The sequence below is a fragment of the Chenopodium album genome, chromosome 24, assembly GCF_948465745.1.
Source record: "Chenopodium album chromosome 24, dcCheAlbu1.1, whole genome shotgun sequence".
In the NCBI taxonomy this organism is placed as follows: domain Eukaryota; kingdom Viridiplantae; phylum Streptophyta; class Magnoliopsida; order Caryophyllales; family Amaranthaceae; genus Chenopodium; species Chenopodium album.
In genome coordinates this window covers 30,086,609-30,101,902 of record NC_137857.1, presented here as the reverse complement: position 1 = coordinate 30,101,902, position 15,294 = coordinate 30,086,609, and the positions used below count along the sequence as shown (strand labels likewise).

General features: G+C 30.2%; 1 long non-coding RNA gene across 1 annotated transcript; it reads left to right on the top strand.

The window, feature by feature from the left end:
* Positions 1–9,482: 9,482 nt before the first annotated feature.
* LOC145612586 (uncharacterized) lies at positions 9,483–12,698 on the top strand. Its single transcript, XR_014106649.1, has 2 exons — positions 9,483–9,619; positions 12,546–12,698. It is a non-coding gene; the product is annotated as an uncharacterized LOC145612586 (long non-coding RNA).
* Positions 12,699–15,294: the final 2,596 nt, after the last annotated feature.

Sequence of the window (15,294 nt, the reverse complement as noted above, 5' to 3'; positions counted from 1 at the left end):
GAGACGAATTCAAAAAGATCTTACATGAATATGTTTTTCCTTATAAATTATTCACAAAAGACGGTCAAAGGAGGGGTGATGAATAGTGTAAAAGTCAAAGCGGATCAAGTAAAAAAGAACGGAGGAAGTATGATATATATTTGTCATACTTTCTCCTTACATTTAATTATTTGAGCATCATTTTACTATATATTATTACTCATCTCCATAGGTTCTTTTTGTAATACCCATCATGATTGCTTTAAAGGAACTTAACATACTACTCATATCAACAAGATGCATCTTTCTTTCAAGGAACTCATATGCTATCATCTTAGTTAAGCGTGCTTAGCTGGGAGGAGTAGTCTTAGGATGGGTGACCTCCTAAAAAGTTTTTCCAGGGTGCACATGAGTGAGGATGAAATGCACTGGAAAGACTTGTGTTAGTTTGTGAGAACAGTTGTTGGTCCTTTGCTTGATGCGGATTATCACCCCACCCTGATTTAGGGTCAGAGTGTTCACTTTTCCTTGTTTATGTAGGGTTTTTCTTGAAAAGTATGTAGAGTTAGCAACGAAGTTGGAGTTAATACTTCCTCCGTTTTCTTTTAGTTACAACACTTCCTTAAAAAGAAAATGTCACAATACTTGCAACACACTATAAAAGGAAAGTTACTTTAGGGAAAAACTATACCATTTCCCTTATTTAGCACATGGTCCACTAAATTACACTCCTAACAACCACTCATCCTATTTTAAAGTTTATTATATCATGTAAGCCCCACTTTTCTTAATTACCGCGTTAAAGGGTGTGTTGCATCTAAAAGAAAACGGAGGAAGTATGTTGGAAGAGCTATAAAGCATAAAGGGCAAACTAGTTCGCAACCTGCTTGCGGCCTACCACGACATACTACAGCTTGCGTGCGGCACACTTTACAAAGGAGCGAGACACATATAGCTTGCAACCTACTCCACAACAGTACTGCAGCTCACGACTCTATATTATTGCAGCCTAGCTTAGTTTCGGCCTACTAATTATTGATAAAATTAAGCTCCAATATGGGGTTTTTGGATTCGTAATCCTAAAAGAAGATGATTACTATTTTCCTAGCATATAAATAGGTTTTAGATAGTCTTTTATTTATCACTTCCACACATTATTTAGAGAGTATTGTATTACATTCTTTTACATTAATTCTAGGGCCTTTTGTTTAAAAGATTTAAGATTGCATTAATTCATATAATTATTAATTTCATGTATTATTTTCTTCTCTTATTTTGATATTAATGTTAATCATGTCTTAGCTTCTTTCGTCCTTGATTTCATTAAGATGCGTGAGTAGCTTTCCAATCCGAGATTTAGCGAAAATCGAATATGATAGATGCATGAATTAACTGATCTTTTAATTCTCCAATAATAATTGCAATTGACATGCTTTATTATTGATTGTGCTTATGGCAACACTAAGTTATGGATAATTAGTATTATCTATATTTATCTATATTTATATATTAAAAAGCGTTCCTAAAACAAAATACGTGTCACATGTCACCCTTTTAAACTCTATAAACATGCCAAGTCATCAATTTATGCCACATGTCATGTCTTTAAATACTATAAATATGCCACGTCATCTTCACAACACGAATTAGATTTGACATCTAAAAAATGCTTATATCAAGACTTGGACTTGAGACCAACAAGTGTTATGATGCAAGTCTTACCGCCTTAGCTATCCATATATCTTGTAAATCTATTTTACAAAATTATAATTAACTTGGATAAGATGATTAGTCGTCCTTAATTGTACTATTACAACCTGTATTAAATTTTGTTACAAATATTGAATATGGTTCTCCTAATACAAATCTTATTTTCAAAATATTAAATTTTGAAGATGGCTTTCAATACATTAAGCAAAAATTAATCGAACGTTAAATACAAACTAGCAACTAGGGACATCGCCCGAGCCACACACTAGTTATTGTTATTAAACCATTGTTCTAATCACAATAGGAGTTGGGTTTTAATGAATTTGAATACATCAATTAAAGGTTTGAAGTTCTTCACGGAAGTAGTTAAATGGATAATTAGGAAACTGAATTATGTGCTTAATGTCCTTAACTTGCATGTTTCCATAAAACTTAGGTTTGATTGTGATTAGGGAAGTCATTGATAACTCGAAACAGACCTTTAGAATTGTCTAGGGATTGCTTTTCCTTGATCTTGTTGATTAAATTATATGTTAGGGGTAAAAGGGCTATTATATTGATTATATTCGTGGTGATGCTGGAACTTGGATGCTTTTTATCATAGTATTTCCCATATTATTCAGTTTATTTGCATTAGATTAATTAGGATACTTATTATTTGAATTGATTGCTTGCTTAGTAATTACTTTACTCTGACAATTAGTTAAATCATAGTCTCTTACCACCGTCAACAAATTCCCAAAACCACTTTTTCCTTACATCGATCCACTTTTTACACCGTTACCAAAGTGTTCCTTATGCATATTCTGAAGTCCATCTCAAAAACACTTACCCTATTTGTGAAGCCGTCCATTGCAATTGTTTTAAAGTCACATTTCAATCGGTCAAGATTAAGATCGTCAATTGTGTTTTAACCGACTGATAGAATAAAGGGAAACGTGTAAAAAATTGTAAACAAACCACCAACACTACCTCCTTCCTACACTTATAAACCCATCTCCACCTCTACAACCAAACCAATAATCCACCATCACAACTAGAGCACTTCCTCAACTCCTCTATTTCTTGGATCTTTTTTTTTTCTAGGGTGGGGGATGGATTCAAAAAGGTAGGGGTGGATTTCAAAGTGGTAGTAGATTCAAAAAGGTAGGGGTGGCAAATCGGTAGTGGGTGTGAGTTTTTCCAAGTGGGTAGGGGTGAATTTATGGTGGTTAGAGTGGATAATGGGAGTGTCGATAGGTCTTCGAGAAGGTGGACTAAATTTATGGAGTTGTGGGTGTGCACATAAACGAAAAAAAAAAAGAAGTCAATGCCTAAAACTGATAGTCAATGATGGAATAATACTCAAAGGTTTCATCTTACCAAAAAATGCAAGTTAGTGGTTTGCCAGAGAATTTTTAATTTAAAATGTTTTTTTTTTTTTTTTTCACAAAAGGAAGCTTCTAAAAGGTTTCTTTTGACTATTTTTTTATGATATTATTAAACCTCGTTTAATATTGGAGCTTGCCCATGATAGAAAAAAAAGAATATCATACTTTCAAATCTAGTTAATATCTTATGTTACATTGCTAACAATTACTAGTTTAGGAATTTTCTCTCTCGTTTCTAGTATAAGAATTTTCAAATGAACTTTTCAAGGAAATATCCATTACATTCACATCCATTTGAATTCTGAATTTTTCTAGGAAGTCTCCCACAACATCTACCTTAAAAGTCATCTTTCATAAACAATGAATCAAATCATAAAATGGTTAACTTTTTGTTCAATATTTCCACTGTCACTTTTCAAACATAACGCTTAAAATTTTTAAACCCATAAATTGATTCTAGATGTAAAAATTAAAAAGAAGTGAAGGAATACCAATACTTTGTGATAATATCTTTTGTACTACCTCCGTTTCATATTTTTTGCAACTTTTGCCAAAAATGGATGCTACACATTATTTGCAACTAATTTTTCTTTCCTTTTTAGGTTGTCATTTCTCTCTTTCTCTCTCCTCATTACATGCATTCTTAATTTTCTCTCTCTATCTTACACTCACAAACAAATTTTGCCTAAGAGTCCGTGCACTCTTTAAAGTTGCAAAAAATGTGAAACGGAGGTAGTATTTTAATATTGTATGGAGTACATGTGTACAAATGGACATTGAATCTAAACAGCAGTTTATGTCTCGAAAAACATTGTCACTTCTTGGTGGAGTATCTAAGAAACTTGGCAGTTGGTGAGTTTTTATGACACCTTTTTTTTTTTTCCTCCAATGGCCATTATAATTTTCTCATGCTCAAAAATTTATCATGAATAGCATTTCCAGATTTAAATTACTCAACTATTGATGTATAGAATAAACTATAAAAATAAAAAAATATATATATAAAAAAAGAAACGACTTATAGAAATTAGAACCACGGCCATAAAATAAAACACAAACTATTGCGTCAATCCGGACTGACGAGTCCGGATTGACGAAATGCGGATTTTGATATTCTATATTGGTTGGATGATATCATCTATTGGCTTGATTGTATCCGTTAATTGGCCGTTATTGGATATGTATGATATTTTGTAAAGGATATCAAAAAGCCAATAGAGGATATCAAAAATCCAATAGAGGATATCAAAAGGGCAATAGAGGATATTAAAAATCCGCTATTTTGTCAGTCTGGACAGACGTAATACCTTCTCAAAATAAAATTAAGGCAAATTTGTTAAAAAAAAACCTTTTAAATGCACCATTTTGCGAGAAAAAACCTTTTAAAAGCTTTTTTGTTAAAAAAAAGCGAACTTAAAATTTTTTGGGTTTTTCTACATTATAACCCTCTAACTTTCCGTTTTCTACGATATGCCCCCTGTTTTGAGAAATCTACACTGTAACCTCAAAATACATTTAGCTTCTATATGATAACCTTGCCGTTATCTTGCCGTTAACTAATTTCATTAGTGGGGCCCACTCACCAGTTAATAATATTTTTTAAACGATTTGTGTGTTGGAAATGGTCCCATTAATGGTTTTGGGGGCTATTTTGTTCCTAAAGGGCTTAGATTTGACAAAAAATAACACAAATGGCTCGTTTTGCATATTAAGAAATGTCTCGATTTGCGTGTTTACGTATTTAATACGCAAAACAAGACATTTGTGTCATTTTTTTTGTCAAATCTTAGCTCAATTTGGACCCTTTAGGGCCAAAATAGCCCCCAAAACCTTTAACGGAACCATTTCCAACACGCAAATCGATAATAAAATATTATTAAGGGGTGAGTGTGCTCCACTAACGGAATTTGTTAACGGCAAGGTTACCGTATAGAAGCTAAATGTTTTTTGAGGTTACAGTGTAGATTTCTCAAAAAGGGGGGCACATCGTAGAAAACGAAAAGTTAGAGGGTTATGATGTAGAAAAACCCTTTTTTGTTCAAAGAAACCTAGTATCATTAATTAACTCAATTAACCTCTAATCTCTTCTAATTACTCTCTAACACTCACTTAACAATTTGATATATAAATTAAAAAATAAATAAAAAACACCACCACCACTCTAAGTCTCTAACCACCAGCCACCCTCCTCCCTTTCCCCTTCCCCTGCAGCAGCCCCCTCCCCCAACTCAGCCACTACCTTAAACCCTCCACCTCCGGTAACCCAACTACACGTCCGGCCAACCCCCTTTCAAAACGCTAAACCCGACAGCCCACCTTAAGATTATCAAAACCTAAAGCAAAAAAAGAGCAAATCAACAACAAATTCCACAAATTAAGCAAATCAACCCTGTCAATGGCGATTTCCGATGTTCAACGCTATGTTTTCAAGCAACATTTTCGAGTTTTCAAAATTGAATAATTGTAAATGGTTGAATGTTGATGGTGGTTGAAGAAGAGGGAAAAAGTGAAGTAGAAGAGGGAATTCTGATCGAGATAGATGTTTGTGGGCGGTGGTATTTCGGGAACTCCAATCGAGTGGGTGTGGTTGGGGTGGTTTTCGCGGCTGAGGTGGTGGGTAGGTATTTTGTCGGGGTTAGGCTTTAAGAGGGGGTCGGTCGTAGGTGGGGGTTAGGGCGTTTGGAGGTGGTTTTCATGGCTGAGGTGAAAAGAGGGAAAGAGAAGGGGGTCGGCGGCAGTGGAGTTGGGTCACCTGTGGTTGGAGTGGCTGCCAGGGGAAGGGAAGAGAAAGGAAGGTGGTTGGGTTGGTGGTTAAAGTGGTGGTGGTTGTTAATTTTTTTAATTTATAAATTAATTTAATTATTTACTCCCTCCGTCCCATAATTACAGGCAAATAACTCTAAAAAGTACGGCTTTTAAGGAGGATGGAAAAAGTAGAGGAAAATTGTATGAAAAAAATAAAAAGTGAAAAATGTTGTATGGGAATAATAAAAAGTAGAGAATATTATATGGAAAAGTTAAAAAGTACGTAATGATTTTTTGGGTAAGTGTATTTTTTTTATGAAAAAGAGAAAAAGTAAGTAATGATTGTTTATATAAGTGTGTAATTTGTATGGAAAAGCGAAAAAGTAAGTAATGATTAGGTGTTATTTTTAGTAATAGGAGGAACATTTTGGGACACCTAAAATAGTATATTTGCCTGTAATTATGGGACCGAGGGAGTAGTAGTTAAGTGAGTGTTAGAGAGTAATTAGAAGAGATTAGAGGTTAATTGAGTTAATTAGTGATACTAGGTTTCTAATCTTTGAACAAAAAAATTTTTAAGTTCGGGTTTTTTTTTAACAAAAAAGATTTTTTTTTGACAAATTTGTCTAAAATTAAATATAAGAGTATTTTAAATTTTAAGGCACATTGCATAGATGCATGTAACAAGACTGTATATGATACTTTATTTGGTAAGAAATAGTGTAGTCTTAGGTTCAAACTTTTCAAACATTAACGCAATGAATATGTCAAGTGTCTACCTAAGATAATTAAATAAGACAAAACACACGTCAAATATTAAGAAATTTTCAAAGGACTCTGTACACGACAAATACAAATTACTTTGAAAATGTTTACCTATCAATAACTTAATACTAAAATAGACATCGGGAGTGACACGTGTCACATCCTGGTGTTGTTTTTTCCTTCCAAAATTCCCTTTCCTTTTTAATTTTCTTTTCTATTCCTATGATAATAAAATTTTAAATATTTATGTTATCTTTATGACAACTTTTTTTTTTTTTTTTTTTTTTTTGTGAACATTTGATTTTAATTCTATAATAATACTATTCCGAATATTTTGATTGTCTTTATGACAAATATATTCTTTTTTTTTGTTCATAATTTTTCTATACACAATACCTAAATAATTATTTAAAATCCTTTGTAATTGTCTTTCAAATGAAGTATTATTAAATTTTGTCAAAAAAGGTAATAGCAAATTGATTCTTTTTTTTTTTTTTTTTTTTTTTTTTTTTTGAGGGGTAATAAATTGATTCATATAATAGATGTTAAAGAAAATACTTTTAAAAAACATCTTTTTTTTTTCCAATTTCAATATGACTATATATTCAAATTAATTATAATTTTGTTTCTGAAATTTTACTACTAAATATTATTATAAATTAAAGTCTTATAGAGTATAGTTTAACTAGCTATAAAATAAATATTGTGTTTGACAATTATTTCATATATCTAATTCTAGGAAAAGGTAAAATATCAATTAATTTAGTCTATTGTTTAATTAATTTTTGATGTTTATTAAAAATTAATTAATAAATAAGTGTTTACTAATATAAGCACTAGACCTGATCAAACCAAGCCCCGTGCACAAAAATTCTCGGGTTTAGGCAGCCTAAAAAATCCATTTTCGTTTAATTTTTTGCTTGCCTATATATATAGATTATGACATTATAATTTCTATATTTGATGTGTGTGATTTATCAAATTTTATTTGTTGGATATTCTTACAAAAATTAGACTTATCGTGCATGACACAGGCCTTAAGCTAGTTGAGATATAAAGAACAGACCAATTGATTTAGGTGTACAAGAAGTTTGTGAATAAATGTTTGTAAAACCAAGAGAAATACTCTTTAAAAAACTATTTTCAAAGAAAGCAAACTTAATGATGTATTGGTGTTTTTTTAATCTTACATCATACATTCACATTAGGAAATTATTTCTATGTATAGAGAAAGAGTGATATAAATATAAGAGTTTCCCTTAAAAGTTACTCCCTCCGTCCTATTATTTCGTGCCTATTGCTCTAAAAACACGATTAAGGAGAATGGTGGAAGTAGGAGATATTTTAATGGAAAGATAAAAATTAGAGAATAATGTATGGAAACGATACAAAGTAGAGAATATTGTATGAAAAAAAAAAGAAAAAGTAAGTAATGATTTTTTTGGGTATATGAATATTTTGTATGGGAAAGATAAAAAAAACTACCTTTGTCCCCGAAAGAACGACCCATTTGACCTAATTTTAGTCCCAAAAAGAATGACCCATTTGCATTAAAAACACCCACCAATTTGCAACAATATTTGTGCAAAACTAGCTTCCCCATATAAAAATTTAATTTTTTCATGTAGTTTTATTACTTTCTCTCTCTATTTTTTTACAAACCCTATGTAAAATTATTTTTCCAATATACTTTAACTTCTTTTTATTAACTTTCTTAATACCCGTGTAATCAACCCAAATAGGTCGTTCTTTCGGGGACGGAGGGAGTAAGTATTAAATATGGGCTAATTTTAGAAACAAGCACAACATTTTGGGACACCTAAAAAGGAGTACAAGCACGAAATTATGGGACAGACCAAAATACATCAATGTGAACTATTACTCACTCCGTTTTTAAATACTTAAGTTACCCTATTTCTCCATGCGCAAAGTTTTAGGAGAATTTGGAGATTTAATAAAATTTAGAGGTAGTGGGGTTGGTGGAAGAATAAAAAAATTGTAAAAAGGAAAAGTAGCTAAGAGAATTGAACGAGAGAGAATATGAAATCAATAAAATATGATTTATATAAGGTCTACTAGGTTAGAGAAATAAATTAAATATTGTAAAAGGCTTTTAAATAAGGAAATGGAGCAAGTATTTTAAAACGGCCGAAAATAAAAAATAGAGCAAGTATTTAAAAATGGAGGGAGTATACCAGTAAAAATCATAATCAACTACTTACGTTACTAATAAGTACATGAAAAGCTAGCAAAAACACATGTCTCTTTACTCAAAAGACACCAACGTAAATTAATTTACAAATATTGCTACATTTCATTTATTTATAATGCCTAATTAAGAAAATTGTGTATTTCCCTAAAAAAAAAAAGCATAGCATTAATTTCTCCAACTCCCAATAACGTAAATGTGCTTTGAATCCAAAAGCACATTTAGGCTCCGTTCATTTCAACTTATTTTTGCTGAACTGAAATTCTTTTTATTAAAACAAAATTATAAATTTTTTTTTTGAAGGGGTAAACAAAATTATATTTGCTGAACTTATATTATTTTTACTGAACTTAAATTAATTTTATTAAACTGAAATTATTTTTACTAATTTTCTATTATAATTTTTCTTTAAGAAAACTGAATTTTCCAAAACTGAACTTATTTTTACTAAACTGAAATTATTTTTACTGAACTGAACTTATTTTTACTTAACTGAAATTATTTTTACTTAGTATTATCTTTTTTAAGGTGAAGTGAACATGATCTTATTATACAAATGTTCCAATAGCTAGATCAAATACTATTTTGGCGACATAACGAACAAGTCCATCTTATTATTGCTATTGACCACAGCCCCAGCCTTGGAGGCTACAATTGACTATAAATAAGTGATCAACTTTTGTACTTCTTATTACACGCAAAAACAAGTTTTAGTAGTTGAGTCAAAAAATGGCTTCCTCAAAGGTTTTTCTAATTGGCATCATCTTTGCTGTTCTTTTTCTCACTCCTTGTGTAGTTTCAGCTCGTCGGATGGCTGAGCCTATCTCAACTCAAAAGACACGTAAGCTTCTTATTCTTTGCTATGTCATTTACACATGGAACACCGAACACATGTATTGTTTTTTTAATATTTTTTTTTCATTTTTTTTAATTTTTTATATCTTCTTATATTAAGTTGTTTTTCCTACCTTTATTTAAAAATAAAAATAAAAATAAAAATAACCACTGTCATATTTATCGTTCGGTTCAATTATAGCATGTATTGATGGATTGAATTAACAATGAACCTCCATTTCTATTTGATTGTCCTATAATTAAGGAACTGATGTATGTAGTCCTTAGGGATATAGCTCCCTCCATCCTTAGAGTCTCATTTCTCTTTATTATGTGAGTAATAAATGTTAGAAATGTGACTCTAATAAAAGGATGGAAGGAATTCTTATTAAACTAGAATAAAGTTATATATAGCTTGAGAAATTTTATAAAAAAATACTGTATTGAAAATCAGACACAAGTAAAGTAGGACAATAAATTAGAAATGAAAGAAGTATGTCAATTCGTACAAAGAGAAAATATATGCCTAAAAAATTGAGGGCAACCAATATAATTATGGGCATATGAGGGTTGGTCATGGGTGAAATAGAAAAGATAGATGTTGCTAAAGAAAAATTATGACTACCATTGACACGAATGAGCAACCAATTATTATGTTCTTACAACTTACAAGTACTATGTTTCAAAATAACGGAAGTCTTATTTAAAAATTAATTTATTTATTTTATATTCACTATTTCTACAACTTTATTGCAATTTTTAATTAATAACTCCAAATTCTTGTGAGAAAAGCTAAATACAGTTGGTAATTAAACAATAGACGTTATTTTAAGGGATTTGAACAATATCCGTAGTTTATTGAGTTGAACCAAGAAAAGACTTTATTTAAAGTTTTTATTTTTATTTTTAATATTTATTTATTTATTTTTATTTTTGTTTTAAAAAGAAAATCAAAGTATATTGAGTAGAACCAATCAAGAAAAACTTTAAGTCTTTAGATAACTATTTTTGAAAAATAAGAATTTGTGATCACGGTTTCTATTTTTGGATACATATTCTAAAGTCTAATTAATTTTCTTTTTTTGAAGAAAAGAGTCTAATTAATTTTCATGCCAGTAGTAAGCAATAAAATTTAGGTTAACAAACCAAAATAGTGATATTCAGATTGCGGAGTAGTATTATTTTTATAATATTAAATTTTTAAGCTTAGATTTTGGAAATTATATCTTCAAAAGCATTAATTACTCCGTATCATTATAGGATTTTTTTTTTGAAAGTATCATCAAAGGTGTCTATTGCAAACTACTCCATGTATATATAGGGGGAGGCTCATGTAAGAACACCTCTCTTATGTGAGAACACATCTATGTACTAATATGTTAAGGTAGATGTTTTGAAAATAAATTAAACCCATCATATTCAACCTCAACATTCTCTCCCCTCTCCTCAACAACACTATCCAATCTCTAGTTCCTCTATCACGACCACTGCCTGTTCCATAGCCTTTATGCCGTCACCACCACCGCCATCACTCTTTCTCTTCTCCCCGACATCATGGCCAACACTCTCTCTCCTCTCCGTGACCACCATCACCACATGCTCAAGAATTTCATGTGTTTTGTATCAACGTTTGAACAATTGTATTCAAGAATTCAAGTTGTGAAGCTTGGAAAACCAGGCTTAATTGACAGTTTAATATGTGAAATCAAAATTTTTTCATCCAAATCAATCAAATTGGGCAAATTCTAGAATTTGAAATTTCAAGGAATTTTAATTGAATATAAGAAACTAAACAACAATTCATATGTTTTTTTTAACCTTGGAAATCAAGAATAAATGGATTTCGAATCAATTCGTTGTAAAAATCGAATTTAAATTCGTGTTTAATATTAACGGATTATGTTCTAAAAACTTTAAGTATGTTCTAAAAACTGTTACATATGTTCTAAAACATATTGCATATATGTTCAGATTTGTTTTTGAGTTCAAGGGCTTAAAATTTAAGTATGCATCATGTTCCAATTAAAACTATATATATTTTTTTTGACAAATTAAAACTATACTTTGAAAAGCTAAGTTTATTCTTCTAAGAACTATTTCATATGTTAAGAATCATTGAGTCTAGGTTCTAAATTTCTAGGCATTTTGTTCTAAACGCTATGTACAGAAAGTTAAGTATGATGTTCTAAATTTTTGCTCACATATTCTTATTCTTAAGGGCCTGTTAACATTTACTTAATTTCAGTTCAGTTCAGTTCAGTTCCAATCAGTTCAGTTCAGTTCAGTTCATTTCAGCTCTTAATTTCTCTCTCACATAAAATATTCATTTCAGCTCAATTCAGTTCAGTTCAGTTCAGTTCCAATCAGTTCAGTTCAGTTCAGTTCAGTTCCAATCAGTTCAGTTCAGTTCAGTTCAGCTCAATTCAGTAAATATGAACAGACCCTAAATCAGATGTTTAAAATTATTATTTACATAAATGTTCTAAATTATTACTCATATGTTTAAAAAATTTATTTGCGACACATGTTCTAAATTATTACTCGTATGTTCTAATCTTTTATTCACATCTTCTAAATGTAAAATCTGTTCTCATATAAGTATGAATTCTCACATATGGGTCTATTCTCACCGAATCCCTCCCTATATATATATGTATATATATATATATATATATATGTATATATATGTATATATATATATGTATATATATATATGTATATATATATATGTATGTATGTATATATATATATATGTATATATATATACATATACATATATATATACAAGTATATATATATGTATATGTATATATATATATATACATATTTATACATATAGTATAAATATATATATATATATATATATATATATATATATATATATATATATATATATTAACATATATATATTAACATGTGTATTTGCTTTGCAGAATCTAGGATGCAGCGCAATGGTAGAAGTAGTCCTATTTACGTTCCACCGTATTCCGGTGGTGGTTATGGACCTGCTCCTTGTCCAAATTGTTAAATTTATACAGCCTATGGTTCATAATGTTCTAGTATAATACACCCTACTTATTCTACAATATTTACGCCTTTTAATTTTACCTTCTTATGTTCACCCACTTTTTTGTTGTTGTTGTTGTTGTATTCGTGATCTTGTTATGGCCCATTGCCACATAATATGCGCAAAAGAATAAGTGTTAAGATCTGTTAAAACAGAGTTAGGATTAGTAACTATTTCAAATAATTAAGCGAGTGATGATAGTATAATATTACACTTTATTTAAAAAGTTGTATGGTTTTGGGTGGTTAGATTCTAGTCTCCTCCCAATTGTTGTTGCGGGGGATCGAACACAGGTCTTCTCAATCAAGTGTAGTCCCAATAACTATTACACCAACATTTAATTGGTTTTATTAATTATGTAGTATTTCTTATATTTGTGCTCCTCTCCAACGAACTTTTACTATGTCACAATGTCAAGAATGTCTCCTCATTTTCAACTTTAGTCGCTTTTATAGATACACAATACATGTGACGTCCCAAATCTTAATCTCTTATGCTCTGTGTTTAACATCTATTTACTGGGTAAAGTTTTACTCATTTGCTAATACTCTTGCCATAGTTTATTGATTCCGAAATTTGGATTATCACTATAACAAAATTAAACTACGGGTAGTGAAAAACCATTGCCTAATATACAAAAATGTTGTTTTCTAGCTAAGGCAACACATATGCAGTGTAGTTTATGCCTCCCATTGTCTATTAACAAGGCAACACATTTTATTCAAAAGCAACAATTTTTAAAGCAAAAGTAAAATGATAGATAAGACAACTGTTTTACAAAGGCAACAAGTAAAAATTGTTGCAATCTTAAAAACAATTCAAAACCTGTGTACGTGTTTGGCAATCGATGTGAAATTGATAATGAATCAAAAGGGACATGGGATAAAGTAAGGAACTTGTAAATTATTCATGGAATTTTATGATGAGAAGGACAAAAGCAACCACAAATTTTTTTCAATGATGGTTATAGCCCATTTAGGGCCTATTCACATTTACGTACTGAGTTGAGCTAAACTGAAGTGAACTGATTGAAGCTGAACTTGAACTGAGTTGAAATGAATATTTTATGAGAGAAGGAAATTAAGAGCAGAACTGAACTGAACAAAAATGAACTGGTTGAAGCTGAACTGAACTGATTGGAGCTGAATTAAACTGAACTGAACTAAACTGAAATGAAGCTGAAGTGAACATGCCCTTAAAATCCATGAAATTGATAACTCCATGTGGTCGCTAATCACAAAAAGAATATGTTTAAAATTGATAGTATGAAATTGAATCACGAATATAATTCCGTTTGTATAGGCCACCACTTGGCAATTAGTGGTTCGTGGAGGCGGATGTACCATGCGCATGGTACATCCGTTCTAAAAAAAACAGCAGAAAGAGCATTATATAGAGATGTAAAGAACATTTAGCTAAAATTAAAATAACATGAAGAATATAATAAAAGAACATAAGAGATATAAAAAAAAGAGCTATTAATATAACAACGAACATAACACATCTTATAAATAACATCATCTTCAACCTTTGTCACATTATTCTCAAATTCAACATCCAAATTCATCAAATTTCAAAACGGAAAATAAACAATGAATTTTATGATTACAAAATATTCTAGTTCAAATCTAAAGTAACACAATTAATGAAAAATAAACACAAAATTTCATTCAAAATTACCTTCGATCATTGATTAACAAATCCACATATTCACCTTCACTAATAATCACTCCATTAACAAACCAATGATCAAAAGCACCACGAAACTCGATCTAAATGCACAGTCATTGTCTTTTTACTCTTCTATTACTCCGTAGTAGAATTTTTTTTCTCTACAAATTTTCTACTTCTCTCTCTAAGATTTTTATTCCTCTCTCTAAAGAATTCAAACAAGTGAAATTAAAATATGAAGAAATATACAAATATCTAAATTTTGATTAGGAAATAATTACCAAAACTCTTCAATTATGGCACAAATAATTCATCTAAAAATTGAAAAGCTAGATGTTCTTTAAAAAACTTCTACTGTGTATTATATTCTTTATATATATCTAAAGAACATCCGTAATATTAATAAAGAACATGATAATATAATGTAATGAATATTATTTTTATTCAACGAAATAATAAAGCTGGATGTTGTTTTACAAAATAGCTATATGTTCTTTACAAAATAACTATATGTTCATTACAGAACAACTATATGTGATGTTCTTTATAAAATAGCTATATGTTCCTTATAAAATATTATGTTCTTTACTGAACAACTACATGTTCATTCCGCCTTTTTTTTTTGAAAAAAATTGGATGCATGAAGCATGGTGCATCTGCCTCTAGGGAAAAAATTGCATCCACTTGGTTCTTATTGTGACTTATTTTATTGTCATTGAAAGAGTTATATACACTTCTAGGTACTATACTTTGCAAAACATATCAATTAAGGTAATGAAGTTGCATTTGTATCAATTAGAATACTATAACCTTCACTGTAGGTAAACTTTCTGTTTGCAGCTTATTTTAGCCGGTTAATTCAAATTTCTTATTTGAAAAAAAAGAAAAAAAAAATCCTCTGTTACCAAATCAAGGCCGTTTTTGAGGTTCCCGTTTGGTCTGAG